At 37.7% G+C, this 27,446-nt stretch overlaps 2 long non-coding RNA genes across 4 annotated transcripts in view; one reads left to right on the forward strand and one right to left on the reverse strand.

Moving 5' to 3' along the window:
* Positions 1 to 27,446, forward strand: part of LOC139077270 (uncharacterized) — a 271,627-nt gene that overhangs the window by 147,778 nt on the left and 96,403 nt on the right. Inside the window, exon 4 of one of the 3 annotated variants that reach the window (XR_011529631.1) lies at positions 1,501 to 2,694. The exons of the other annotated variants lie outside the window; for them this stretch is intronic. This is a non-coding gene — a long non-coding RNA (uncharacterized lncRNA). Of the gene's footprint in view, positions 1 to 1,500; positions 2,695 to 27,446 lie in introns of those variants that run through there. 3 annotated transcript variants of the gene reach the window in all.
* LOC139077272 (uncharacterized) lies at positions 1,927 to 26,335 on the reverse strand. Its single transcript, XR_011529636.1, has 3 exons — positions 26,235 to 26,335; positions 23,505 to 23,558; positions 1,927 to 3,708 (listed from the first exon to the last, which is right to left on the reverse strand). It is a non-coding gene; the product is annotated as an uncharacterized lncRNA (long non-coding RNA).

A 27,446-nucleotide genomic window follows, 5' to 3' on the forward strand; every position in this document is an offset into this window, starting at 1 on the left:
CAAGAAACAATTTAACCTTTTAGAAAGACCAAAAGAGGGCCAATTGGAAGAACTGATTAAATGAGAGAAGAGACTAGTAGCAAGAGTCAAGTTAGATACCTATTGCATTATCAGGTACAGGTGAAGGCATAAAGCATTAGAAATGGAAAGATCCAATATTGAAGGAGTTTTTTCACTAACTCTCCCTTCTTCTTTCCTCCTTTCCCTTCCTGATCTGAATAAGCCTCTGGGTAATGAAGTAACATAGTTAGCATTGTGCTTTCACTCATCAAGCCTAAGAGATTATCCCGGTCTCTGGTGGTGGTCTTTGGTTGGATAGAATTGATTCTGTAGCTTGCCTCTTGGGGGGCCTCTGGGAAAATCGTTCATTGGGGTGACCTTTTGTTTTCACATGATTGTGGAGATATGACCCAATCCCCACCCTTAGCTCAAAAAGAAAACAAATCCTCTTCATTACTTCGTTGGCTCTCTTCACTTTTTGATCTCGGCCAACTTTTTTCCAGGGTCTCCTTCTATCTGCTCTCCTCCCACGATAATATTCTTAGATGTTTTGTTCCCTTGGAGCCAAAGACACACACTCTTTATGTAGTCAAAAAGAGTAGATCTCACCAAAGTCACTCTGGACTAGCTGTCCTTAGCCCAGTGATAATAGTTCCACTATCTAAAAGAAAAATGCAGTTTTACCACAAACACTCCCATGATGATTCAGTCTTAACTCTTGCCAGAGGGAGGGCTGCGCCATTTTTTTTTTTTCTCTCTCCAGCATGCAGGCTGCTGTGAAGAAGCATCTGCTGTCTAATTCTTTTCTATATTAGGATAAAATGCTTTTTGGCTTGCTGATTTCAGGCCCTTAGGAAAAGAGGGAAAAAAAGAGTTTCTCATAAAGTCTTCATTGCACAACAGATTGATCTGTGTCCTGAGAACCCCAGGCGTATATTCAGGGGTTGAGCCACAAGAGCAATAGCTCAGAGATGATGGGGTCTGAAGCTGGACAAGGCGAGCTCACCCTGGGAGTACAGATGGTGTCTGTTTAGCTAGAATTCTTCCACTGTGGTTGCTCTAACACCCGGATGACTTTAACTGGCTTCTTATCACATTTGGGAGGGCCAACATACTTTCCCAAAGATTAACCAGACACAGCTTTTGATTTTTACAGTTCAAATAAGGGATTGGAGAGCCAGCTGAAAAAAATGGGGCCTAGGAATAAAAACACTCATTCAAAGATGGATATGTCCTTGAGAAGATGTTTGAAAAGAACCTAAAGGAAAGAGTTGTTGTAGTATATCCCTAACAGTTCCTTCTGCTTCCTCCAGGGCTGCTTTTGATGATGACAAGGGCATAGTGTTCATACTAACATTTCTGATCCAGATTTGGGGCTGGAGACCAGGGAGGGAGCATCAACCTGTTGAAGATTGTTGACCTATCTGTCTCATTAGAAGACTAGATAGGAAAGCTGGGGAAAAAGGGATTGTATTTTGCTCTCTCCCTCTCATCCTTCAGCTTTCTATGTGCCAGTGACCTGGCTCACCCTGCAAGTGCTGACAAGCTGCACCACATCCCTGGACACCATTCAGAAGTGAACAGGGAGGCCCGTGCTGTCTCCTGGGAAATAATCGCATCTTCAGGCTGTGAGCTGTTTTTGTTGTTGTAATATAGTAATAATAGTAATTGTTATTGTTGCTATGATTTTGTCAAATTGTCCCATTTGATATATTTCCTATCACACTTTGAATGCCTTCATGGACATGGGGATATAGTTTGTTGAGCCTGATTTAAACTAGCAAATCCCATGTATCTTACTACTCGCAACTATTATTTAAGGACCGGAAAGAACGCAGCCTTCTTTTTTGTTCAATAAGATAGATTGCAAAGCAAAGCAAGGCATATCACAATCAAAAGGCCTAATTTAAAAACAAGTCAAGGTGATGGAGGAGGAAGAGTGTTTATTAAGGGATAAACATGCGCTTCTTCACAAAGCCCAGATTTTATGCCTCCAGACTTAACATACCAGTTCCCAGAGTTTTAACAATGCAGCTCTCAAAAGACTTCCTTTATGGTTGTGGGCAATTCACAGATTTCAGCTTCTAGCTCCCTGGTTAGGGTTGATGAGGCAGGGAACAATTTTTATTAGGTTTCAATGCATCTGCGGTGCTTAAATAAGAGACTGAAACAGGCACTTGTTCCATGCTGTAGGGTGATAAGTTGCATTAATTTTTATTTTAGACTGTCTCCAAACATGGCTTTTATAGACTAATAAAAAAGCAATTTTTATAAGTTCACAAAAAACAATGAGCACAGTCGAGCATAAATATCTTTCAACCTGGGCCAGAGGAAAATTATGAACTAAAAAATCTGCTGAAAGCGGCACAAAAAACACAATGCCTAGATGCTGTGTTCTCAAGGTAAATTAAACTCGCACCTAAATGGAAGATTCTGTAAATGTAAATTTCCACTGATGATTTCTTCCCATTCTCATCCTGCTGCAATTAGAACTCTGTCTCCCTACCCTTCACTAATTTATGCCCATTATACTCTTTAAGATCAACCTCAAAACTCAGCTCTTTGTGGGTAATATCACCCATTAATTCCAGTCCCCCTCTGTATCCTTGTAACAGCTACTTTTTAGTATTTTGTTTTATATTAACCCTTAGGTGTTTGTTTTTCTTTAACCTTGAATAAATTGAAAACTTTTTCAAAAATAGGGAAATTGTTTTCTTTCTGTAAAGAGAATCGCACAACAGCATCTGATGTAAGACGATTGGCTAATATTTGCTAAATACTTTACCATTATTTTTGTGATGCAAAGGCTATGACCTAGTTAAGTCAACCCCAAATTCTCTCCCACGGTTATAATCCTAAGATTCTGATATAAGAATCTCATAAAATGAAAATGAAATGTAAGTTCAAAGATTCTACCTTATTAATAATGCAGACCCAGAGCCATAAAAAGTATCTTGGATCCAACTTGTCAACAATTGCTGAGAACTACTTTCAATACTTACAGGTATTTAAGCAAAAATTTTATGGAATAGCAATACCAGAGCATGGATCAGGGCAGTCTTAATTTCTTTAAGACTTTGGATGATTTTTTTCATTTCTGAGCCTACATACATAGTTGCATTTTTTCAATTTTTCTTCCAATGACTGCAGAAAATGATCACTTAGTTGACAAAGTCACATTCCCAAAAGCTTGTTCAGAATATACTTGGAAACACTAATACTTTAACAGGAAATTTTTCAGCAAAATTATTCCATTGTAATATCTCTGGAGTGATATTTTATAAATGTGTGGACAGAATCTCTCAGACAATAAAAAATCTAAAGTATATGCTGAACAACCTTCATATCAAAGCTATTTCTGAAGGTTTTTATGTAGTGGTAGCTACTATATTGTTATACAATTATAATGCAGATAGGAAATACCTTATTTCAATTAATGTTTAACAATATGTGCCAAAATAATTTTCCTAAAAGTTAACAGAAAAATCAGTGACTCATCCACATCTTTTGCATACTTAGTGCCAAAAATGAATATTTGGAAACTTCCGGATGACTGACAGTAATGTTGACTTTTGATTCTGCCAGTCTGGGCTCACAGGGTTACCCTTTAAGTTTGGAGCATGAATCGTTGCTTTTATTACTTCTGTGAATTTCATGTTTCAGCTACACGATGAACTCGACATGCAGATTCTCCATTGCTTCAATACTCTATGCAAAAAGGAAAAGAAGCAAGTAAGAAAACATAAAATATCTAGGAATTTTAATTTGAATATATAGCCTGTTGCCTTAGACAAAGCATCTTGACTTTCTTAGGCCTTAAGTTGGTCAAACTTTCCTAAGGTAGTGCTCATTGATGAACTGTTAGTTAGTTTGTTTTTTAGAAAAATAAAGGCAGGACCTAGAATCGAGTTGAAGGTCCTATGCATGAGGTAACACATCTATGCGGTACATTTGTATTTGACATTTTCTTCACTGTGTACCCCTTAGCGGAAGCATGTGGGAGGTGGGGGAATTGGAGGCTATTCCATAATTTCTGTACAGAAGGGATTTGGAGGTCAAGAGTACTTGTCTGAAAGTTGACTTTACCTAGAAAGTATATCATTGTACTTAAGTTGCATGTTTATTTTGAGAAACTTTGGAGGGATTTCCGGAGAAGAAAAGGAGAATTGTTTATGTTATTTAAGGTGATGCTACCAGCTAAAACTAACAAATTCCAAAATCTCAATGGCTTAAGACAAGAAAATTTTACTTTTTATTCATATAACAACCTAATGCACATTCCTGGTTAAATGGCTTTTCTCCAAGTACTAATTCCTGGTCCAGGCTCCTTCCATCTTGGGGCTCCAGGTTCTTCAATAAAAGGCTTTCAAGGACATCAAGTTTTCAGCAACAAGCTGTGAAAGGGGTAGAGGAAGGAGGGATTTCCGCTTTGATAGATCAGGCCTGGAAGTAGCATATCCCTTTGACTGGAACTAATTCAAATGGCCACAGTTAACTATAAGCTAGGTTGGGCAATGTAGTCTAGCTGTGTGTCCAAGAAAAATCGAAAATAGATTTGGTGATCAGCTAGTAATCTCAGCTTCAGACCTCAATTCCAGCTTCTAAGTCTTCCCTTGATAATTCCACTGAAAGGACTATGAGGCACAAACACTAGAGTCAAGCTTCCATCTTCCAAGTACCCACTTAGAGGTATCAGTGATGGCTTTAAGATTCCCAAAAAGCCCAGCAGTCATGAAAAGGCCCTGCTTCTGTGTCTCCTGTTGACGGTGCTCTACTACACTTCTACTCATAAGTCCACAACTCTGTAAGGATCACCAATTACCAGGGATGACATTTAAAAGATGGGACTCATTGTGCACAGGAGTTATATTTCAAACCTTCAAAATTGAGTCTTCTCACTTCCTTTTTCTCCTAACTTGGCATTGATTTTCTTCATGCTTGAATGAGCTTTTTAATTCTGCCAAGGTGGAAGTTCATATTTGCAACTTTTTTTCATTTCAAAAGAAAATGCAAGCTAAAAATGTCTGATTAATTTTCAAGAGCTAGAAAAGGTTAGTTTTTTCCCACCCCCATATAACACAAAAATGGATGTGCTAATTTAGCTGAAATGTTATGAAATATGTACTATTGGGTTGAAACCAACTATGGAAATTCCACGAACATTTCCCACTGTGATATCTCTTCAGAGACATCTGTTCACATCCTACCAAACAGATTTCTATTCCAATAATTAAAATGTAAAACATCAGTAAAAAAATATCACCTACCAATTTGGGGATGCTGTAGCTCACCAAGCAAGTTTGATCCTTTACAACAGTATCACAAATGATGCTAGTGATGGAGCAATACACTATACTTTGATACATGAAAATTAGCAATAACCATCAGGATTCTATTATTGTTATTTTCAACTAAAAATTTCAATCTACAGTTATAATTTCACCATAGTTTAAATTTTCTCCCATAAGCACTTTTCAACAGCCAGCTAGTCTTATGAACACTTTGACTCTTAATGAAATGATTAGTGGAAGGACAGTTGCATGTCAGATGTTGTGTAACTACTTGGAAGCCAGTTTCCCACAGCATTTGAAGTTCTTGGAATTCCATTGATGATGTTCTCACACTATGCATGCTCAAAAATTCACTGGCAACACACATCTGTGTTTACCCTTTTAATCACGATGATGTCCACAATACTTTTCATATTCCTAAAGGATTGAGTAATACCTTCAGAATCTTAGAAGGCAAACATAACTTACACTGGACCTGAAATCATCCCACCATCCATAATAGGAAGAGGCTAAAATTGGAAATCACTTGCATACCGGAAGCAGAAAATTGTCAGAACTGTATATTCCTGGCTCAAAGGCAAATTAATATCATGAAAGCATCTTCAAAGTAATGAAAGAAAAGACATAGCCCTGGATATATGGGCCTTCGGGATCTCTTTTCTCGCTCTTCATTTGAATTCCAAATCAATTCTATTTGAATTAGGGAATTTTTTCAATATATAGAATATACTGTGCATCTTGCCACTTTTTTGACAACAACAAATACACATGGAAGCAATCACAGGATGGGGTCAGATCATCAATCAGTCTTTCCATGTTTATAGAGACGAAAAAGTGCTTGACTCGATCATCTTTCTTAAAAGGGAATTAGGAAAGCAATATAGCTACCACAGAGTTAATTTCCTACAATTATGGGGTATAATCAGAATCAAAGAACCAGAAATCACTTGAAACCAGACATGCTCAATATACTTGCCATCACTTTTCTTCCTACTCTCTTGGCCAACATCATTAATGGATCACATTCGCCTTTCCCATTGGGCCCAGATATGGGTGAAGAATTGTTCTCAACATAAGGCTTCAGGTATCTACTACCAATTGACTATTGACCTAAGTTTTAGCTCAGTATAAAAATCTATTTGTTATTCCTGACAGAGAAGATTCCTGCGTGAGAATCAAAGGGAAAGAAAAGTTACAAACAGTCACAATCTTGAAAATCTCTTGAGATTCAAGTAGTCATATCTACAATAGAAGTGGTCATTTACATTATTGCTGAGGTTATTTTTTTCTGATTTGACTTTGTCTCAAGAAGCTTTTGATGTCTTTCTGGCAGGGACATCTGTGATGACCACATGAAGGGTAAACAGTATGATAGAGAAAGAAATTTAACCTTCATTATCTATAGAACATCCTTTTCCCTGTGTGAAAGTCTCACCAGTTATCGAGCTGTGGGATATACAGGCTGTCAAATGCAGTTAGCTCAACAGAACAGACTGGACCACAAACAGTTATGGTGGGTCCCCAGAAGGAGTTTCCAGGGGCGACAGTTCAGGGTTGCTTTCTCTCTTCTGGGTCTTTGAAAATAAAATGTTTGCTGGCCCGTAGCTTTTTGGTCAACTAGTTACCTATTCTAAATTAATTATGAATAATAGGCAAAAACAACACATATTCGAAAACACATAACCAGCAGCTTTGGTACTAACCTTGAATCTGTCTTATCTTTCTTACTCTTATTTGCCCTGATATCCTAAGTTATTTTTAATTTTTAAAAATCATATTATGTTGTTTTTATACATGTAAGTCCTTTCTGGAACAAGGCAAGACATAAATACATAAAAATGAATTAATATATAAATACATCAAAATTACCACCACTAGTCTTCTTACATTTCACCGTACACAAATCTACCACAGAAAGTTACTATCTTCTGAACATTATTTAATTGTTTTAATATTGTGTCTATTAGCCAAGGGGGCCTTTTTTCCAATTTGTCCAAGAGAAATATGTTAAAAGCATGCTAATATATCCAAGAATAACACCACTGATATTTTCAATCTTATGCTTACATTTATTCACTAGTATAACGTCCTTTATTTGCACCTTTAAGATATTATGGGGCCTATTTTTCCACATGAAGAAGCTAAAGCTTTAAAGGTATTCCATAATTTAACCAATGTCTAAGAAAACACCAGAGGTGCAAGAAGCTACAAATTGGCTCATGTCTCTAAGGGTTAATATTCTCTTGAGAGAGGACGTTATTCCCTCTCTTTATTTATATCTGTGAAATCTTGCTTTTGGCTTGACCAGGCTGAAGAAAATAATGTCTCTCAGGTAACTGATAGACTGTGAAATTAAGTTCAAGAAATCAGATCACTTGAAGGAGCAATCCTTGTCCTTGAAACCACTCTGCCATCACAGACTCAAAGAAATCTGGTTTTGAACTCTTCCATCAGTTTTACTTCCTCTGTTTGTTTTTGCAGTTGGTGGAAGAAACCAGTGGTTTTAGACTGGCAGGAAAAAGTTCAAGTGAAAACAAAGCTTTCTTGCAGGCATTTTTGCTGGCAATAGTGTCCTTTTCTTCTTTGAGTCCTCAATACATTTCTTAGTTTTGTAAATACTTTCCTTTTGAAGCCTTCTTACCAAAGCAGTCAGCAGGATTCACAGCAACTGCAACTTGTTGCAGACAAGAGCTGTTTCTTTATTTTACATCTGCAAAATGTATTGGACTTTACCTGGGCATTTGTAACCATTGGTGGTTCCAACTTTAATGTTGAAATGAACTAGGCTCCATGTTAAGGAAGCAGCCTATTGTCTTGTTGACAGACGTGGTGTACCATCTTAAACAATAAAATTAAACCTGCTGTTTATTGTGCACACTATGTACATGTTGGGTGCTTGGTGTATGGTATTTCTGAGTCAAACAAAAATAATAATTTTTTTATTATTATTATCTTTACTAAATAGCTGCAAAAACTATGTCAGTGTGATTAAAACTAATTAAATCGGTGACTCAAAACCATACAGAAAATTAAAACTTAAACCAGGAAAATCTGAATTCGAAGCCAGTGTTCTATATCATTCCCCTCTCACTACAAATGTTCTCTGAATATAGTCACACAGGCTTCAATTTTTCAAAATTCAACATTTATACTAATCAAATTTTCCAGATCTCTTGATGAGAATCACCTTATAGTGTTTACATTTCTTCCCCTTTCAAGGAGAACGAAAATGCCAAAATTCGTGGAACTGTACACAGTTATACTTGGTTTTATTGTTATTGCAGGGAGTTGCATTTGGGATCTTTAGTCATTTAAAAGTTCAAATTCAGTGCTGTAATTCAGGAACCAGTGAAAATAAATCAGCAAGTCTTATAGCAGCACTTGCATGCGTTATTTTTCAAAACATGAAATAAAAATCATTGCCTAGTGTGATTGGCATATTAATGAGATCAGTCAACTTATTTGGACCTAAGTGATTATAAACATTTTCTTTTTAATATTTTGTGGAATTTTTAGAGATATTTCAGAGAATTCTGCCTTCCTGGAGTTATTTAATTTGAATAACTTTTTGCCATGTCTATCCTCATTTTCTTTTATACTCCATTTATTCTTGCTCCATTTTTTTTGTTGCACTTGTGAAATATGGTTTGATCTAATAAGAATGACATGGAGCTTATATAAGAATGTGCCTGTCAACTCGAAGCAACTTTTGCCCTATGTAGTTTTCTTTTTACTTTTCATAGAACATCCTGGACCTTGAATACTCTCACAGAGCAATTAAGAGATCTATATGCTGTTTTAAAAATATTTTATTTTGGCTAATTTTTCTTACCTTTTCCAGGCATATACGGCAAATAAATGTCTAATTTTCTGGATTCTGAGAATTGTTATCTTTCAGTTCATGTTGTAGTTGTTCATACATTTAATTAAAAGGTATTTTTGAGTGCCTTATGTGTGTGTCAACCACCATAATAGGCACTAGGGCTATGGCAGTGAAATAGATAAAGCCATTTGGGTCCTCTGGAAATCACAGGGTGGGAAGAAGACAGAGAAAACCTGAAATCACCAATGTGGTGAGGGTTACAAAAGGGGAAAGTTAGGGTGTATTTGGACCAATGACAGAGGACTTAATTTAGTCTAGAGTTTCAGAGGATCAGCAACATCTTCCCTGAGGAAGTGACATTTGTGCTAAGACATAAAGAAATTGGCCAGATAGGAAATGATGGGGGAGGGATACTCAGGCTTTCCATGCATCATGAGCCACTTTTGTGAGGTACATAAGGTGAAATAGAGGCCAGCTTCCTTCTTCGCCTAGAGGTCATTACCAGTATTCAGGAAATATTTTGGATGTCTTTTTTCGCCAACGTCTAAAATCAAACTTTTAGGAAAAACTTTGCTGCTGTATTTCCCACCTCCTATACTTTGGTTATTTTTCAACTCTTAACTAAGATAAGAATAAGATGGGGATGAAAAGCCAGAAGAGATTTCTGCAGTTTAGCAAAGAGGTATTTCAAGGGAATAAGAATCATTTATTATTCCTTACTACAGGCTTTGTGGTAAGTTCTTCTTTTAATTTGATACTTATATAACTATGAGATGAATATTATTTCTCTTTTTACAATGGATGCAACTGAGGCTTGGGGAGGCCAAGTTACTACTTAGTAGGAAGTAGAGCCAGAATGCGAAATCATGTATCTCTCACTCAAAAGTCCATGTTTAATGCCTCTACAAAGTAGCAAATGCACAGAGGTGGCTTATCAAGAGAATGTTTGAGAAGAGTGATAGTTCAAATTAACTGCAGGTAAGGAAAGCACACAGAAGACGAGGCTGGAAGGTGGAACATGATAAGAGAAGCATACAAACAGATGTAATGGAAACTGTTGGTTGTCTACTCAAAGCCCAGTTCCTTTCCAAATGGGTATCTTCCCATCATCAACACCATCCCCAGCAAAAGGGGTTTATATTTCTAAGGATAATTTCCATTCTCTTGTCAGTAGTTGATTCAGGAACATAGACCAAAGCCAGTTAGCACTCATCATTCCCCAGGCACTGGAATGTTTTTGGGAATGGCGTATGACCTGCCTCAATGGGCGCATGACTCAAGTGGGCCAATGAGATGCCAGGAGGGAGTTTAAGGGGTCATCTTGGAAAAGATTTATTGATTTTAAAAACAACTACTAGAAGATATGTGAGGTCCAAAACTGCCATAATCATTTTTCTAGCAGCCTGGAGGAGAACGTCACTGAAGTGAAAAGTCATAACTTTTGTAAGGGAACATAAATTCAATGCCAGAAGGTGGTTAAGATCTCCATTCCTGGAATCACTTGGTGCCTTCTACTCCTGGCTCTTCCATATACTAGCCAGGTGACCATGGACAAGTTACTTAACTCCTCTAAGTCTTCTCAAAGTTGTCTAATCTGTTAAATGGAGATATTGATAATACCACCCCATAGAGTTTTTGGGAGGAATAAACGAATACATATCTGACACTCATTAAATGGTAGTTTTATTATTATAACTTAAGCCACAGTGAAACCTCTATGTCTCTATGAAGGAGGAAAACTTAGTGGCTGTATTTGAGTCTAAGGATTCTAACAAACTTTATCAACATTTAATATAAGTTATGTCTTAGTGCAGACTTTCTATATTTGCTTCTTATTTACTAAGAACCAGAGTCAGTAAATTTCCGTTTCTCCAGATTTTAGGCAAGTAAGAGAATCAGCTGTGAAACTGATCATGGTATGTAGAATTATTGGACTGCATCAGCTGGAATTGACATACAGCTCAAGTTTTATACTTCACGGCACCTCTGAACCAAGAGGAAAAGAGGGCTGTCCATGAAATCAGATTAAATAACACTTAGGCCTTAGCCCCTTTCTGATTCTGAAGGTCTGCTGACAGTTCCATAAATCACCCAGGTCTGAAGCAATTAGAGTCACTAAGGCTGATATATGGAGCAGTGTGCTGCTTCTGATTGTCAACTAGATCCAAGAACAAGGTCCTCAACTCCATGTGCAGAAATTGAAACAGCAGGAGGAACACATTTCACGGACTTCTACCAACAAGGGAAATCTGCATATTTATGCTATGATTTGGCAATTGAGTTTTTTTTTCTGTCATAGAAAGACAGATATTAGAGGAAAAGGGGCAACCTGCAAAGGCCTACTACTTGTGAATCTGGTGTGAATTTACTGGTAGTTCATCATCTTAGCTCTGAAGAATGCTGTTATAACAATGAACCTATATATTTTCCAAATTTTTAATGGGGACAACATGAGACAAGAAGAAGAACAATAATCCATTACATTTAAAAATTGTTTTTGATTTTCCTAGCATACGTTTTCATTTACTTTTTTTTAAAGATTTTATTTTTCCTTTTTCTCCCAAAGCCCCCCAGTACATAGTTGTGTATTTTCAGTTGTGGGTCCTTCTAGTTGTGGCATGTGGGATGCTGCCTCAGCATGGCCTGATGAGCGGTGCCATGTCCGCGCCCAGGATTCTAACTGGTGAAACCCTGGGCTGCCTCAGCGGAGCATGCAAACTTAACCACTCGGCTACGGGGCCGGCCCCTTCATTTACTTTTTATATCCCTAGCAGTGGCAGGAGTATGAGTTGAGGAAGCAATCTTGATTTTTATTATTAATTGTTATAACTGTTAATAATTATAAAGTCTGAGGTTAAACTAGTTTTTCATTTAGGTTGGGATATATAGGAGATGTCAGTGCGCACTGTAGCCATAGGCTAACTCAGGTCATTGACAGATAAGAAGAAAGGCTGATAGATGAAGGGAGTACAAAATATAGGAGAGGGAAGTCAGAAAGAGAAAATAAGGGAAGAAAGGTTAAGTTCAAGCGGCAAGAGAGAAGCGCAATTAACTATTCTCAGGTGTGAGTCAGCCTGCCAACCCTCCATTTCTGCCCCAAATGAGGGCTGCCCATTCCACTGTAATCTGGGCTACCTCCACTGATAAACTCAATATACTTTGCAGAGAAGGATTATTTTTTTTAGCTTGTCAAATGCAATTCTAAATATGTGACTATAGGTATCCCTACCCCGACCAGCACCCAGGGCCTAGCATTTAAAGGATTTCTTGAACTCACTGCTATAGAATCAAGCTGTACAAATCTTTGGCTTACTCTCTGCCTATTCTTGTTTACCTAGCAATGAAATAGGACAACAAAGAAGCTTAGCAAAACCTGCATCCAGTAGCATTGTATAAACGGACCATAGTCTGTGTGGGATGGCCACTAACCTCTCCTTAATCCCTCCTGCCTGACAACTCCTCATATTGTCTTTAAAGCAATGATCTTCAAAGTGGGATCCTGCACCTCCTGTATATCCCAGCCTAAATTCAACTGAAACTTATTGAATATGCAAATTCCTGGATTCTGATGTGCTGGGCATGGTACTTACTTGCCTGCACCTTTGACAAGCATTTCAATTAATATGTGAAATAAAGCTTTCTCTAAGTCCTCCTTTTTCCACCCAATGACCCTTCCCCAATTTGCTCTTAGGCGGCTGTCAATTAATCTTTTTTAATTTTATTTTTATTTATTTATTTATTTTTTTATTAAGGTTATGATAGATTACAACCTTGTGAGATTTCAGTTGTACACTATTGTTAGTCATGTTGTGGGAACACCACTTCATCCTTTGTGCCCTCCCCCCACCCCCCACCTTTACCCTGGTAACCACCGATCAGTTCTCCTTGTCCAAATGTTAACTTCCACCTATGAGTAGAGTCATATAGAGTTTGTCTTTCTCTGTCTGGCTTGTTTCGCTTAACATAATACCCTCAAGGTCCATCCATGTTGATGCGAATGGGATGATTTTGTCCTTTTTTATGGCTGAGTAGTATTCCATTGTGTATATATACCATATCTTCTTTATCCAATCATCAGTTGCTGGGCACTTAAGTAGGTTCCATGTCTTGGCTATTGTAAATAATGCTGCAATGAACATAGGGGTGCATGGGACTCTTGGAATTGCTGATTTCAGGTTCTTACAATAGATACCCAGTAGTGGGATGGCTGGGTCATATGGTATTTCTATTTTTAACTTTTTGAGAAATCTCCATACTGTTTTCCATAGTGGCTGCACCAGTTTGCATTCCCACCAACAGTGTATGAGGGTTCCTTTTTCTCCACAACCTCTCCAACATTTGTCACTCTTGGTTTTGGATATTTTTGCCAATCTAACGGGTGTAAGGTAATATCTTAGTGTAGTTTTGATTTGCATTTCCCTAATGATTAGTGATGATGAGCATCTTTTCATGTGTCTATTGGCCATCCTTATATCTTCTTTGGAGAAATGTCTGTTCATGTCCTCTGCCCATTTTTTGATGGGGTTGTTTGATTTTTGTTGTTGAGCTGTGTGAGTTCTTTATATATTATGGAGATTAACCCTTTGTTGGATAAGTAGCTTGTAAATATTTTTTCCCAATTAGTGGGCTGTTTTTTTGTTTCAATCCTCTTTTCCCTTGCCTGGAAGAAGCTCTTTAGTCTAACGAAGTCCCATTTGTTTATTCTTTCTATTGTTTCCCTCATCTGAGGAGTTATGGTGTCTGAAAAGATTCTTTTGAAACTGATGTCAAAGAGTGTACTGCTTATATTCTCTTCTAGAAGACTTATTGTTTCAGGCCTAATCTTTAGGTCTTTGATCCATTTTGAGTTTATTTTTGTGAATGGTGAAAAAGAATGGTTAATTTTCAATATTTTACATGTGGCTGTCCAGTTTTCCCAGCACCATTTGTTAAAGAGACTTTCTTTTCTCCATTGTAGGCCCTCAGCTCCTTTGTCGAAGATTAGCTGTCCATAGATGTGTGGTTTTATTTCTGGGCTTTCGATTCTGTTCCATTGATCTGTGCACCTGTTTTTGTACCAGTACCATGCTGTTTTGATCACTGTAGCTTTGTAGTATGTTTTGAAATCAGGGATTGTGATGCCTCTGGCTTTGTTTTTCTCACTCAGGATTGCTTTAGCAAGTCGCGGTCTTTTGTTGCCCCATATGAATTTTAGGATTCTTTGTTCAATTTCTGTAAAGAATGTCATTGGGATTCTGATTGGCATAGCATTGAATAAGTAGATTGCTTTAGGTAGTATGGACATTTTAACTATGTTTATTCTTCCAATCCATGTGCATGGAATGTCTTTCCATCTCTTTATGTTGTCATCAATTTCTTTCAAGAAAGTCTTGTAGTTTTCATTGTATAAATCTTTCACTTCCTTGGTTAAATTTATCCCAAGGCATTTTATTCTTTTCATTGCAATTGTGAATGGGATTGAGTTCTTGAGTTCTTTTTCTGTTAGTTTATTGTTAGTGTATAGAAATGCTACTGATTTATGTATGTTGATTTTATATCCTGGAACTTTGCTGTAGCTGTTGATTGTTTCTGATAGTTTTCCTATGGATTCTTTGGGGTTTTCTATATATAAGATCATGTCGTCTGCAAACAGTGAGAGTTTTACTTCTTCATTGCCTATTTGGATTCCTTTTATTTCTTTTTCCTGCTGAATTGCTCTGGCCAACACCTCCAGTACTATGTTGAATAGGAGTGGTGAAAGTGGGCACCCTTGTCTTGTTCCTGTTCTCAGAGGGATGGCTTTCAGTTTTTGTCCGTTGAGTATGATGTTGGCTGTGGGTTTGTCATATATGGCCTTTATTACGTTGAGGTGCTTTCCTTCTATACCCATTTTATTGAGGGCTTTTATCATAAATGGATGTTGGATCTTGTCGAATGCTTTCTCTGCATCTATTGAGATGATCATGTGGTTTTTGTTTCTCATTTTGTTAATGTAGTGTATCACGTTGATTGACTTGCAGATGTTGAACCATCCCTGTGTCCCTGGTATAAATCCCACTTGATCATGGTGTATAATCTTTTTGATGTTTTGCTGTATTCAGTTTGCCAGAATTTTGTTGAGGATTTTTGCATCTATGTTCATCAGTGATATCAGCTTGTAGTTTTCCTTCTTTGTGTTGTCCTTGTCAGGTTTGGGGATCAGAGTGATGTTGGCTTCATAGAATGTGTTAGGGAGTGCTCCATCTTCCTCAATTTTCTGGAGTAGTTTGAGAAGGATAGGTATTAAGTCTTCTTTGAATGTTTGGTAGAATTCTCCAGAGAAGCCATCTGGTCCTGGACTCTTATTTTTGGGGAGGTTTCTGATTACTGTTTCTATTTCTTTACACGTGATTGGTCTATTCAGATTCTCGATTTCTTCCTGATTCAGTTTTGGGAGGCTGTAATAGTCTAGGAATTTGTCCATTTCTTCTAGGTTGTTCAATTTGTTGGCATATAGTTTTTCATAGTATTCTCTTATGATCCCTTGTATTTCTTTGGCATCTGTTGTGATTTCTCCTCTCTCGTTCCTAATTTTATTTATTTGAGATTTCTCTCTTCTCTTCTTAGTGAGTCTGGATAAGGGTTTGTCGATTTTGTTAATTTTTTGAAAGAACCAACTCTTTGTTTCGTTGATCCATTCTACTGTCTTTTTTGTTTCAATATCATTTATTTCTGCTCTAATTTTTATTATTTCTCTCCTTCTACTGACTTCGGGCTTTGTTTGTTCTTCTTTTTCTAATTCTGTTAAGTGTTGTTTGAGATTGCTTATGTGAGATTTTTCTTGTTTATTGAGGTGAGCCTGTATTGCAATGAATTTCCCTCTTAGGACTGCTTTTTCCAAATGAGTTGGTATGGCATGTTTTCATTTTCATTTGTCTCCAGATAATATTTGATTTCTTCTTTAATTTCTTCAATAATCCATTGTTTGTTCAGTAGCATGTTGTTTAGTCTCCACATTTTTGCACCTTTCCCTGCTTTATTCTTGTAGTTGATTTCTAGTTTCATAGCCTTATGATCAGAAAAGATGCTTGATATTATTTCAACTCTCTTGTATTTATTGATGCTTGCTTTGTTTCCCAAGATATGGTCTATCCTTGAGAATGTTCCATGTGCACTTGAGAAGAATGTGTAACCTGCTGTTTTTGGATGAAGTGTTCTATATATATCTATTAAGTCCATCTGGTCTAATTTTTCATTTCATTCTATAATTTCCTTGTTTATTTTCTGTTTGGATGATCTATCCATTGGTGTTAATGGGGTGCTGAGGTCCCCTACTATTATTGTATTGTTGTTGATGTCTCCTTTTAGTTCTGTTAAGAGTTGCTTTACAAATTTTGATGCTCCTGTGTTGGGTGCGTATACGTTTATAAGTGTTATGTCATCTTGGTGGAGTGTCCCTTTTATCATTATGTACTGTCCCTCTTTGTCTTTCTTTATCTGTTTTACTTTGAAGTCTACTTTGTCTGGTGTTAGTATAGTGACACCTGCTTTCTTTTGTTCATTATTACCTTGGAGTATTGTCTTCCATCCCTTCACTCTGAGTCTGTGTTTGTTTTTTGGGCTGAGGTGTGTTTCCTGGAGGCAGCATATTGTTGGGTCTTGTTCTTTGATCCATCCTGCCACTCTGTGTCTTTTGATTAGAGAGTGCAATCCATTTACATTTAGAGTGATTATTGAAATGTGGGGGCCTACCGCTGCCATTTTATCTCTTGTTTTCCGGTTCTCTTGCATTTCCTTTGTTTCTTGTCCCATGGTTTTTGGATTACTAATTCAGGTATGTAAATTTCTGCACTGGGTCTCTTCTTATTTGTAATTTGTGTCTTTTTTCTTGTTATTTGTTTAGTGGTTACCATATGGTTAGTATAGAACATCTCATAGATGAGATAGTCCATTTTCTGATAGCCTCTTATTTCCCTAAATAAAAATCTTCTATCCCTTTTCTCTTCCCCTCCTAGATTGTTATTGTCAGATTTTTTTTCCCCCTTCTTTCTTGTATTTTGAGTTTGTGGTTAAAATGACAGGGTTATATTTATTCTTGGTGTTTCTCTTCCTTTAATCTTTAATGTTTTATTTGACTTTTGCTAACCTGTTCTGATGAAGAGCTGCTACCTTCTGTTATTGTCCTTCTACTTATCTCCTCTGCTCTTGGTTTTGTAGCCCCTTTCATTTTTTTGATTTTTCAGGTATGAGGGTTTTCCTGAGTATTTCTTGAAGAGGAGGTTTTGTGGCAATGAACTCCCTTAATTTTTGTTTATCTGGGAAAGTTTTTATTTCTCCATCGTATTTAAAGGATATTTTCACTGGGTAGAGTATTATTGGCTGCAGGTTTTTGTCCTTCAGAGTTTTGAATATATCATTCCACTCTCTTCTAGCCTGTAAAGTTTCTGGTGAGAAATCTGCTGATAGCCTTATGGGGGTTCCTTTGTAGGTTATTTTCTTCTGCCTGGCTGCCCTTAGTATTTTCTCCTTGTCATTGACTTTTGCTAGCTTCACTACTATATGCCTTGTGGTTGGTCTTCTTGCATACATAAAGTTTGGAGATCTATTGGCTTCTGTCACATGAAGTTCCATCTGTCTCCCCAGGTTTGGGAAGTTCTCAGCCATTATGTCTTTGAACAGGCTTTCTGCCCCCTTCTCCTTCTCTTCTCCACTGGTATACCTATAATCCTTACGTTGCATCTCCTAATTGTGTCTGATAATTCTCGGAGAGTTTCTTCATTTCTTTTAAGTCTTGCTTCTCTCTCCTCCTCTGCCTGCAGCATTTCTATATTCCTATCTTCCAAATTGCTAATTCTGTCCTCCATATTATCAGCCCTACTGTTCAGTGCGTCTAGATTTTTCTTAATCTCCTCTATTGTGTTCTTCATTTCCAGTATTTCTGTTTGGTTCTTCTTTATAGTATCAAACTCTTTTGTGACATAGCTCCTGAACTCGTTGAGTTGTCTATCTGAATTCTCTTTTAACTCATTGAGTTTTTTAATGATGGCTGTTTTGAATTCATCATCATTTAGGTTATATATTTCATTGTCTTTGGGATTGTTTTCTGGGTATTTGTCATTTTCCTTCTGTTCTGGAGATTTAATATATTTTTTCATATTGCTTGATGGTGTAGATTTGTGCCTCCGCATAGAGATAGAGTTTAGTTACTGCTTCCACTTGTTTCTACTGGTGTGGTGGGGGAACAGCTGTTTATACTGCACTGACCAGGAACCCTATCAGCTGTTGCTAACTGGGTCTGGGTCCCTCCTCGTAGTCACAGTGGTCCTGTAGGGTCCCTCTTCAGCTGTGGGGGCAGTCACAAGGGGGCTTCAGGCTGCTGGTGCCTACTTTTGCAGACCAGCTAGATGTGCTCCCTCCTTAGGGTCTGCAGCAGTATTATAGGCTTTCCCAGCGGCCAGGGGCAGGATCACCTATATTTGCAGCTCTGTCACTGTCGGTGCCCACAAAAATCTCACTTGTCCACTATAGGTCACAGCAGAGCTATGTGCATCTTCTGCAGTCTGTGGTTAGCTCACCTAGCTATGCTACTTTTATCCCAGGGTCTTCCAGCCTTGTGGTTGCCAGGCGGGGGCTCTCTACTGGTGCTGTGCAGAGGTTTTCGCTGAGGCTGCTGTGAGACTGTAGAGTTTCCCCCTGGGCCACAGAGCCAGGCTGCTGGAACTCCACTCAGCCCCAGTCCTCTCCCCCAGGATCTCAGGGAGCCCCTTTCCCTGTCTGGGGGACAGCCAGAGACCGTGAGGTCAGTGGCGGCTGGCCGGCTGCTGCCCTGCCTGGGATTCTCCTCTTTGGGACCCTCCCAGTGTTCTGAATGCTGGGTGGAGCCTCTCCACTAATGGCAGGTAGAGGCCTTGCCTGCTGCCAGGACAGAAGCCTGAAGATTCCCCCTGGGCCGTGGAGCCGGCCACTGGAACTCCACCCAGCCCCAGTCCTCTCCCAGGAGATCTCCGGTAGCCCCGAGCCCCCCGGGTGACAGCCGCAGTCCGTGAGGCCAGTGGCAGCAGCTGGCGGGCTGCTGCCCCATTTGGGATTCTCTCTGGGAGCCTCCCAGAGTTGTGGATGCTGGGCGGGACCTCTCTGCTAATGGCGAGCAGAGGTTTTGCCTGCCACCTCCAGTGTGGAGCTGTGGAGTTTCCTCCTGGGCTTAGGTGTAATCGCGGGGGGCTTAGGTAGGGCTGTGGTCACCTGTTTCCACTGTTGCTCCTCTGGTGTATGCACCCTCCTGCCCTTGGTGTGTGGCAATGTTCTGGGGGCATCTGCTGGAAGAAAGCCGCTTGCAGGTACTAGGCTGTTTGGGGGTGGGGGTTGGAGAGTTTTCACCTATCTCCACCTCCTCCTGGGGTGAAGTTCGTCTGCCTTCCAATGTATAGCAGCACAGGTCTCTCAGGCGTCCTGAGATGCTATAAGGATATCCTTTGTGAAGCGGTGAATGTCCAATTAGTTGTAGATTCGAAGGGGGAGAGACAAAGAAGACTACTCATGCCACCATCTTGGTCCTAACTTCTGATGAAGGTTTGTCAATCAATCTTTTGCAGAGGTGTTAAAAATAATCATGACGTTCACAGATACAATTTAAAGAAGTAACTTCCCCCACGGATATTTGCATTTTTGAAGTGGTCTCCAAGAAGATATCTTTCTTGTTGAGAAGGAAATTGCAATATTAAAAGAAGCTAGCTTGCCAATGTGTGATATGCAAATGCTCAGATAATAAGATAACAATTTTAACAAAGAATTAGGCAACACCAATTTACTATGTATCAAGCCTATATAACCATTATTGATAATTCTTATTACAAAACATAGGAAGAGAAATATCCCATTTTTACTGAAGAAAAAACCGAGGGTTGAAGTAATGAAATGCCTTTTTCCAAAACCATACATTTAGCAGATGCCTGACTCAGCGTTTTAATTTTATGTTGTTTTGGCCATACAGCTCAGTCTCTTTCCATTAGACCAAACTCCTTCCTGAAAAACCAGCCTCTCACAGACAAAGTATCCATTAGGCACCATCCTTAGAGAATTTCTGTGACATCCATTTGGCTAAAGTTGCTGAGAACCCTAATTATTTTTATGAACTACTAATGCATTTTACACATTTCTAGACATTTCTTTAATAAAGTTTAGCACTGCTAGGTTAAAAATGTGTCATTTTCATTACTGTCCTGAGACTCTCCTTGCATCCAACTCTTTTATTTCTGCTACTTTGGTTTCATTTCTATCACCTTTCAAAGAGCTGCCTGTCTGAAACTTATTTTTTTAGGTTATTTGCATTGTTATGAATTAACTCTAAAACAAGTTTATAGATTTTTTCAGAGATGTGTAGCAAGCTTGGGGATTTATTTGTGTAATTCTTGTTTATTGACTGGAGAATGACTTCCCAGGGCTTATCAACTTGTTCTATCAGTTTGACATTTAGTTGAAAGTATTTGCCACTTTGATTCTCAAGGAACACAATCTCTTTCCTATGTTCATCCCCCAGATATTTTTGGAGAAAACCTTCTACATGCTGAATCTAAACACATCTATCCAACTACTTCAGTTTTGGTTTGTTTTATTTTGTTTTTCTCCAGCAAGGACGCAAATCTAAAAATTAAGCTTCCAAGATGTGTTTTGGATCCCTAGATAGCAATTTGTTTAAACTGAACATGACTTTTACCCAAAGACATGACTGGAAGGATTTGGGATCCTTTTGACCAGCAAGTGTTCTTTAAACAGCTACATGGAGAGAGGCCATTGCTTTGTGCTGAGTAAGGTAAATCAATGGAGAACATAAATCATAAATGACAATCTCCCTTGGTGTATTCATTACATTTGCTGATCCCAGGCCTGCTTGTCCTCAGATACATTCCTCTTCACTCTCCTGTTCTGTGTATCATCAGGGGAAAAGGGAGTATTGAGCGTTTTCCAATCTGTCAGCTTCCCCTTGGTTGTGTTTGGCCAATAGTTTACACAGGCAGGACCTTGTGGGAGGTGAGGAGAGAAAGGAAGCCAAGTATTTCTTTCCCTTCTTCTTTGCCTCAAGTAGGTTCTTGGGCGTTGGCTTCATACACTCCACATCGCTGGCTCCTACTGGACATATCTGCCATGATTCCAGCTGCCACCAAGTGATCCTGGTCCATGGGCTCAGGGAACACAATCTCTTCTCGTTGTCTTTTCATTCTAGGAGTGGGAGTGGCTTTCTGCTGTTGGAATCTCTTGAGTTACCTTACTGTCTTGTCTTGTTTTTCTGGTTAAACCCTGACCTATACACCTCTATGCACATAACATTCATCACAGTGTTAATAACAGATTTAGGGTTGTTTTAGTGCCTTGTAATGACTACCTAGAGGAGTATGGGAAAATTACAACAAGCCTAATTATTGCCATGATGTTGAGTTATGATTAATTATTGAGTATTTGCTATTATGTATTTTTGAGTAGAAGATAATATATTTTTCTGAAAGGATTTTTTAATTGCTATGCTAACCACACAGTAACCCTTTCTATTTCTGCTTAAAGGAAATATTTTGGAAGAAAATACACCAGTTTTTTTGAGGGTTTTCTTTGTTTTTTCTGATAGAGCTTAAGGTTATTAAATCATCTAATAAAAAAATTCTGTTCCACATACATTCCAAAGTACAATTTCCTATGAAAATCTCTTAAATTTCTAAGGTACCACAAATGTAGGCAACTATCAAATGGTTTCACAGTATCATCAACTTTGTAAGATTTGAACTAGTACACAAAAATCTCTTCATCTACATTCAAAAAATTAATTAATAGTATATTTTGTGTATTTGTACAAAGTACAAAAGAGGGTCAAAATCACTTTTACCACATGGCAGTTCAAATATAAGAAGCTAACAGCAACTTCCATAGATTGGCTGGAGATTCCCCTCTCTTTCAGCAAGGGATACTACTGGTGGGGAAACCATTCCCAGCTCTAGTCTCAAATTGTTACACAGACAATACTGGCTTTCTCCAAACTGTTTTCTTTATTCCTGTTTGCACAACTAAACTACACATACAGCTTCCTTTGCACACAGATGATGTCATGTGTCTGAGTTCTGGCCAATGGAATTTTGGAGAAAGTCCCTTTTCAGTCCTGATTCCTGATTCTTCCTGATGTATTCTCCACTTGTATTTGATTTTCTTTCACTTTACTGAAAACAAATAATATAATTGATGAAACTGAGATTCTTAAAGATAGCAAGCTACAAGCTGAATCTGGGTTCCTGAATGACAGTTTGGAACAGAAAGCCCATGTTTCCCAAAGACTGATATATATTGGACTATGATGTGTGGAAAATTTTTGCTTTTACTGTGTTAAGTCACTGAAATTTCAAGATTGGAGTAGCAAGTATTTATCTTGATTAGTACACAGATAAATTAAGCACTGACAGAATAAAATTTCAGAAATATACTAGTAATCTGAGACCTAAATTTGTCCTTTTGGATTCTTTTTACTACTTCATCCATCTTTTCCTCTCCCTTTCTTTCTTCTGATTTCCCTATGTTCATTTTAATATGGAAAAATAAGCTCTGTTGAAATATAAATTTAGCAGGGCATGCTGCCAAAGGCTTGTCTTATGGTATGCCTTGAGAATCTAATTTGTATTTTATTTTTGATAGCTATAGTAGGAAAACTTTTTGTTAGTCTTTTGAGGGGTGAAGCATCAGAAGCAAATAACAGGGATTTGCCCCACCTGCTCTCCAAGCTGGACAAAAGACTTGCTCTGTGTTTATAGCAAAGGAGCATTTCTAAATGGTTCATCAATCTCTTTTAGAAGAGATCACCTGCTTTTTTTACAGAAGGAAAGTCATGAAGGAACTCTTTTTACGAGAACCTTAACAAAATCAAGGGTTGACAGGACCTAAGGCCAGAAGAGGAAAAAGAAATAGGTTCAGGATATTTGTTAACATTCTAAGGCACAGGGGCATTCTGGAGCCAGTAGACCAAATGAAATATGAAAGAGGGACTCCGTGTAAGTGCTTAGGACTAATGGATGAACTAGAGGACCTATCTTATACTTATTTCCATGCTTCCCTAATGATTGATCAACCACTATATGAGGACACACCTCTGATGTCCCAAGACGACTACATACCTAATGGAGCAGTGGAGGAGCAAAAGATCCAGTACTTTGTGAGATGGGATGATCTATGCCAGTTATTCTTGAGGCAAGATCAGAAGACAGTGCATGTTCCATTGCTTGACAATTTTGTGAAACTGTATCCCAGGCATGGATGAGTTATATCTTTATTAATTTCCACTCTTCAATATTTTTAGCCCATAGGTATTTGCATATCTTGTCCCAATAAAATAGGGAATTCATGGCTCTAATTATGCAGTTCCCATTTGCATTAAATATTCTATACAATAAGAATAAGTTTACCTTCTCTTGCATGTGGCTCCTTCTACTAGATCATGCTGGATTCAGAATGGCAACCTGGTAGAGAAGAAACAACATTATCTTTGAAGTAAAAACTATCTCTGTTTTCCTGCTACAAAATATGCTTATCCTTTTTTCACTTCTTTCCTCTTTGGGCTGCCAACATCATGGAAATGTGATTGGGAAGAAATGAGATAATATGTATGAAGGCACCTAGCATGTTGCCTGGCACATGGTAGGCACTCAGCAAATCTATAGATACTATGCAATGATATCTTCTAAAAGTAAATGGACCTTGGTGTTTCTGTATCCAGGGAGAACCAGAGAGAACATCTGTTGTTCCTCATGCAGGTGGAGCCATGCTGTTTTCCTCATGTCTGCTCAAGCATTTAACTTCCTTCTCTTTACAGCTCCTATGAGCTTGAAGCTCCAAAAGTAGGAAAAGGCTGAAGAATATAGGAATAAGTGCCTTCATGCTCCCTAGTATGATGAGTGCCCCACACTGAACACCTTGTCCTGAAACTAGCCCCAGAATTACAAGGATTTAATTTTCCAAACTCTGATCCAGGAACAGCCATTATCTCCTTGAATTTTTACAGTAATTCCAAGGAAAAGGCATTATGATCTTCATTTGTTAGATGGAAACTGTGAGAATCAGAGCATAAAGTAATTTGACTAACATCATGTAACAAGTCAGGCTTTATCTGGAATCTACAATCAAGAATTTTTTTGTCATAGGACATATATTTGATGTAATTGTCTCATTTTCCAAAATACTTTTCTTCTGCAGGAGCAAAGGCAAGTAGAAAGAGATCAGTTTTCTTTTTTACCTTTTTGGTCTTTATACCATTGACAAGAAAAGGGAACATTATCTTTGTGCCTCTGGACTATTTGCAGCTCTCTGACACATGCTGAAACAGTGCCCATTTTCCTTATCCTGGCCCAATAAGTCATTCTCAGAGCTATTCATTACCCCTGGTAGTGCAGCTCCCCTGCTTCTACAGAGAATAATCTATCGTTGCACAGTTACCTTCATCCAAAAACACTATAGTAATTTCCACTAACCAAAAATTAATTTCCACAAACAGGAATTACGATTAAGAAACAAATAATAATGCTTCAATCATCTGAATAATGGTTTAGCTGAAGATCCATTTTTAGATCTTTTATTCATTTTTCAAAACTTTGGAGTTATTATTCAAAGGTCACTGCAGTTTTTGAACACAAGTCCGAGCCATGTAAGCTATTGGTGAAAATATACTATGAAGTAGAAATAGAAATTGCCGTTCATGAGGACAATATGCATACAATAATACAAGATAGTGTATAAGTAGTTGTCAGAGGAGCAAAATGAAAACTAAGGGAGAGATCAAGATGTGATGTGGTGATGTGGAAATTTTCCTGAAGGAAGGGAACTTTGAAAGTGATTAAAATTGCAAAACACAAGAAGGGCTAAGAAAGAATGATCTAGACTTGGAAGAAGAGTATATACAAAAACACAGAGGAAAAATGTGTGCAAGGAATGATATTGAAATTAAGAAAATAAACCTCATTAGAGTGAGAATCAAGTTGGGCAGAAAGGAGAAATAAGTGAAGTCAGGTGAGAAGCTTGTACAGTGTGGAGTGTTAAAGTACTGGTTAGGACAACTGGACTTCAGCCAGGTGGCCATGGGGAGACTCTGGGAATTTGAAGTAAGAGACAGTGATGAAAGGGATGTTTAAGAAAGACTAAAAAGTCAAGGGGGAGGTGGGTAGATAATCAAAGCAGAAAATTTTTTCAGAGATTAGTCCAGTTTTCCAGGAGGAAAATTGTTGAATATCTGGAAAAGCAAAAGGAAGAGGAGGTTAAAAACAAAAAGCAGTGTAGATGGAGCCAAGACACTAAGAAGAAACATCACTTGGAGTTAATGATTGAAGACTTATGGTCATGATTCTTAAACTGGAGCACGCATCAGAATCTTGTGCAGGGCTCGTTTAAGTACAGATTTCTGGGTCCCAATCCAGAGTTCTTGCTCCTTATAATAGAGGATCACAGGGGCCAGGAGGTCCACAAGATTCCATATAAGGTAGGATTATGTATCTACTACTTAATGTCAGGAACTGTATTTGTAGATTGCATTTCCCATGATTAGAGTAGATCTGTAGTAAAGTCAGGCGATATTGTATTACTTACTAAATCTCACATGTCATTTGAACATATAGTTCTACAAATACGTTTCTTTTCCAAACACCAATTTCTGTACCCACACTCCTTTTTTGAGATCAGAACAGGGATTTAACAATCACATTGACCAGCAGTTATATACTATGTATTTTCCAAAAATAACCAAAATGAGAATTCCTGGGGTACGTAACTCAGCTCTCTCCTTCCAATATGTGCATGGTTTTCTTCATCTCCTATTATGCTCTTTGGACCCATAGTCATACAAATGACACAAATGGACAGATACATTCAGTGAACCAGATGGTCACATGCGGGAACAGAGATGGGATGGAAACAATAGAAGTAACACCCTATAAAGCAGGTTGGTGGTACTGAAATTCTACTTTTTTCTGTTAATACCAAGTGAAAGGTTAATTATTTCCATCCGTGTTCACTTAGTGGAGAGAATTAATCTCAAAGGCACAGTAAGAAGTTTTCAGCAAAATTCCATGACTGCTTATCCCAAAGTAGGAGAGGAGAGTGATTGAATGTGTGCTGGAGAGCATGATGGAAACAATGAAGAGGCTTACGTAAAATTCCGTTAGCTTCAGATATGTGGTTGGGCTTGTAAGTGGTGGGGAAGAGAGTAGAGAAGGAGTATGTTCCATCTTCTTTCTCAGTATTAAACCCTGATGAAACAAAAGATAGTCTTTTGGTCCCCTGATGCTGTTCTTCTCTGAAATCCAAGATATTTTAAATTGAGATATAAACTCCTTTCCTCTGTACACAACATGAATCATGTTTAACATGGGTTACATTTAAAGATGTCATGTGTACTCATATTTTGTAGCCATAGGAATATTTACAATCTTTCTAAATTGTCTATAACGCTCTTTTTACTTTTCTCTTTAAGAAGTCCTTCCCCATAGCATATCATACATCTATAACATCTTAATTTATAATACCACATATAATCATATTTCAATATCTGTGAAGAGAGAGAAATGTGTTCTCGTTGTGGTGGGTACTACTGCTTTTCAACATATAGATTTACTTGCTGAAGAACTATTTAGTTCATAAATGGCAGTTAAAATTCAGGATGATGATATTTCATCCACCTTTTCATTAATACAAAAATCAAAGTTGATCTGTTGTCTGGCTCTATAATTTTTACAGAAGCATCTAGGACTCAGGTCTTTTGTAAATAGTTACATAAAATAGAAAGAATACCATACTCTATTGTATATTAGTGCTTTAAAAAACAATGAGACACAGGAAATAAAAGAAGCCATATAATACTTCTATAGTAAAATAAACATTTGGCTCCAGTATTAGAAATCAAAAGAAAGTGTTTTCTGTAAAATTCACTAATTGTAAAAGAAAACTCTGAAAATAAAAAATACCAAAAAAGAGTAAGGACAAAATGCTTAGACTTTATTCTATTACATACAAATATTAATTTCATATATTTTTCCTTATTATAAAAGTAAAGCATGCTTATTTGTAGACAATTTGGAAAAGACCAATAGCATAAAGAATAAAATAAAAATCACCCACTATTCTACAGATCTGTATTAACATTTTGCTATATTTTCTCCTAACCACTTTTTTACACCTTAAATATATATAGCTATATATGCTTACTAAATATATCTTATATTTGCAATAGTCCATGCCTCTTTTAAAAAAATGTAACATGCTTCTTTTAAAAAAAAAATTAAAATTTTTTTTTCACATAATGATCAAAGTTCTTTTAAAGTACTATTATTAGTCATGTAATAATATTACATAGTTATACCATG

The sequence above is a fragment of the Equus przewalskii genome, chromosome 19 (genome assembly GCF_037783145.1).
Source record: "Equus przewalskii isolate Varuska chromosome 19, EquPr2, whole genome shotgun sequence".
Lineage (NCBI taxonomy): Eukaryota > Metazoa > Chordata > Mammalia > Perissodactyla > Equidae > Equus > Equus przewalskii.